This window comes from Bidens hawaiensis, unplaced genomic scaffold (assembly GCF_021521415.1).
Source record: "Bidens hawaiensis isolate Kalapana, Puna unplaced genomic scaffold, B.hawaiensis_p1.1 tig00049244_1, whole genome shotgun sequence".
NCBI lineage: Eukaryota > Viridiplantae > Streptophyta > Magnoliopsida > Asterales > Asteraceae > Bidens > Bidens hawaiensis.
In genome coordinates, this window is record NW_027498825.1 from 77,808 (window position 1) to 81,391 (window position 3,584).

Genomic DNA, 3,584 nt, shown 5'->3' on the forward strand with positions numbered 1-3,584 from the left:
CGTGATTGTGCGGGTATGACCGTCACTTTCACTTAGTGGGATGGCTAAACTTTACCTATATCTGACCTGCGTGGAGGTTTTCCTCATCTTTTCCTTAGAAATTTTCTAAGTGTTTTGAATAAGTTAACCTTTCGACGCGCGGTTGTTAATAGGTTAATGTTCAGTTTTCTCTATCATGATTGTGCGGGTAGGACCGTCACTTGCATTTAGTAGGATGACCAAACTTCACCTATAACTGACCGGCGTGAAGGTTTTTCTTATCTTTCCCTTAGAAATTTTTACCGTTTTATGTGTTTATGCGGGTTTTGCCGCTTTCCACACGCAACGACTTACTTCTTCCCATATTTATGCGGTGAATACCGGCACATCAGAGTGGAAAGTTCATAAGTATAAAGGTAAGGCTATCAACACAATGTGATAAAGGAGAATCATTTCCATTAGAAGTGGCTCTAGGCCTTTTCTTTACAAGTTTGGAATTGATCTACATGTAACATTTGCGTAATTGAGCTCCATTCCATGTTCTTGGGATGGGAGTGCCATCGAGCCTTTCAAGCCGCTATGCGCCCTTTCCCAAAACTTCTTTGATAATGTATGGTCCTTCCCAGACCAGGGCCAGCTTTCCTGGGCGCTCTTGGTTTGAAGCCTCGTTGTTACGCAATATGTAGTCTCCTACATTGAAGTTGCAGAGTTTTACCCGCGTGTTGTAGTACTTTTGCATTTGTCGCTTGTAGTTCTCTTCACGCACTGCGGCTAAGTCTCTGCGTTCTTCGGTTAGCATAAGGTCTAACCGTCTTTCCGCATCATTGTCTTCTGGCTGAATCAAGACCCTTGGTGAGGGTAAACCAATTTCGACCGGGACCATGGCTTCAGTGCCATAAGTGAGGCTGAACGGGGTTTCTCCCGTACTGGCCTTTTTCAGCGTTCTGTTTGCCCAAAGGACGTGTGGAACTTCGTCCACCCAGCCGGATCTGTGTTCCAAGAGTCTTTTCTTTATGCCGTCGACGATGCTTTTATTTGCCCTTTCCACCTCACCATTACCTTGCGGGTGCGCCACTGAGGTAAAGGTGTGGGTGATTTGAAGTTCTTCCAGCCACTCTTGCAGCTTCTTGTCAGCAAAGTTGGTGCCGTTGTCGCTCACCAAAGTCTGTGGAAGTCCAAAATGACAAATAATAAATTCCCAAATAAATTTTTTGATATGTTTTGCTGTTGTTTGGGCTAAAGGTTTTGCTTCTATCCACTTGGTGAAGTAGTCGATGGCTACCACTAGGAATTGAACGTTTCCTGCTGCTGTGGGAAATGGGCCTGTCACATCGATGGCCCACTTCTGGAATGGCCATGAAGAGGTGACTGGGACAAGTTCATTCTTCGGGCGATGCGTGTTGGGTGCGTAGAGCTGGCAAGACCTACATTTTCTGATGTATGCCAGCGCATCCGTATGCATCCCCGGCCAAAAGTATCCCGCATTGTTAAGCTTAGCTACAACAGCGCGTGGACCTGCGTGTACTCCACAGATGCCCTCGTGTACTTCCCTTAGGAGGTAGTCAGCATCTTGGTTGTCCACGCATCTTAGGAGTGGGCCAAGAAAGTTACGTCTATAAAGGACGTCATCGATGAGTTGATAGTTCAGTGCTTTACAACGTATTTTTCTTGCCTGTGTTTTTGACTCTGGTAGTATACCCGCCGCAAGGTAATTTATTATTAGTGTCATCCATGTTTCTGTGCCGGTTTGGATGACACAGATTTCCTTGTGCGGGACTGATGGTGCTCCAAGGAGTTCAATGCGGATATCCTTTCCCAAGTGAGTGAAGGCTAACGATGCAAGCTTGCTTAACGCATCCGCAGATTTGTTTTCATACGCTTGACGTGTATGACTTTACAATCGTTAAAATCGCGCATAAGGGTCTTTGCTTGTGCGAGGTACAGGGCCATTGTGTCGTTCACGGCCGTGTACGTCCCGTTTATTTGGTTGGCTACTAACATGGAATCCACGTGGGCTTCCAAGTTTTTCACTCCCTTTTTACGCGCAATTCTCAGCCCGGCCAAGAATGCTTCATACTCCGCTTCGTTATTCGTACTTGGAAAATCCAGTCGAATAGCGTAAGTATATTCTTGACCTGCTGGGTTGGTAAGTTTCAACCCTGCGCTTGAACCCTCGTTGCTGGCTGCTCCATCAGTGTAGAGTCGCCAGACCTCCTGGATGTCCAGTGCTGGGAAGGGTTGAGCCTCCTCCTGGCACTCTTTCTCCCGCGAAGCGGGGACTTCTGCACTAAAGTCGGCCAAGACCTGGACTTTTATGGCTGGTCTTGGGTTGTACTTTATCGCGTATTCTCCCAATTCTATTGCCCATTTGGCTAGGCGTCTCGACAATTCAGGTTTGCCTAGAACGTTTGCAAGTTTGAAGTTGGTGAGAACGGTGATTGGGTGACCTTGGAAATATCGTCTTAGCCTGCGTGAAGCCTGTACAAGTGCTAAGACTAATTTTTCCAGGGTAGAGTACCGGGTTTCTACGTCTGTTATAACACGACTAACATAGTAGATTGGCATCTGGATGCCTTTTCGTTCTACTAGCAGGACTGCTCCGGTTGCTCTATCTGTGGCGGAAAGGCATAGGATTAATTCCTCCCCCGCTTCTGGTGCTGTGAGCGTTGGGAGTTCGATCAAGCGTGACCGAATCTCCTGAAAAGCTGCTTCCGCTTCTGGTGTCCAGCGGAAGTGCGTTTTCTTTAAGCAGTTTCTCAATGTTGACACGAATGGAAACGACTTATCCGCATGGTTTGCCAAAAAGCGGTTAAGTGCGACTAGTCGTCCATTCAGTGTCTGAGCTTGCTTGATGGTAGTCGGTGATTCCATTTTGATAATGGCTTCGACCTTTTCAGGGTTCGCTCTGAAGCCATCTTTAGTAACGATGACTCCTAAGAACTTCCCTTCTTCCATCCCAAAGGAACACTTGCTCGGATTGAGCTTCATGTTTATCTTCCTGAGCGTGTTGAAAGTTTCTTCGATGTCCTTCAACATCGCTTCCGCGTCAGGGCTTTTGATGACCAAGTCATCCATGTAGACTTCCAAGTTTCTCCCAATTTGGGCATGAAACTCTTTGTCCATCAGGCGTTGGTACGTGGACCCGGCATTCTTAAGTCCGACTGGCATCATTTGATAACAAAATGTGCCATCGGGCGTCCGAAAAGCGGTTTTGTCCTGATCATCAACGGCCATGTGGATTTGATGGTACCCCTTATACGCATCCAGGAAGCATTTAAGGCGAAACGGTGCTAACGAATCTACCTTAAGATCAATTTCGGGTAACGGATAACAATCTTTGGGGCATGCTTTGTTTAAGTCTTTGAAGTCTATGCACATGCGCCATTGTTTGTTATTCTTCGGTACCATAACGGGATTTGCAACCCATGTTTGATATCTGCTAACGCGTACGATGCCCGCGTCAAGGAGTTCCTTGACTTGGGTTCTACACGCGTTAGCTTGTTCCGCCCCCATTACTCTGCGCTTTTGTATGACTGGCGTAAAAGCCGGGTCACACTTGAGCTTATGCTCTGCCTTACTTCGAGGTACCCCAGTCATGTCAGCTG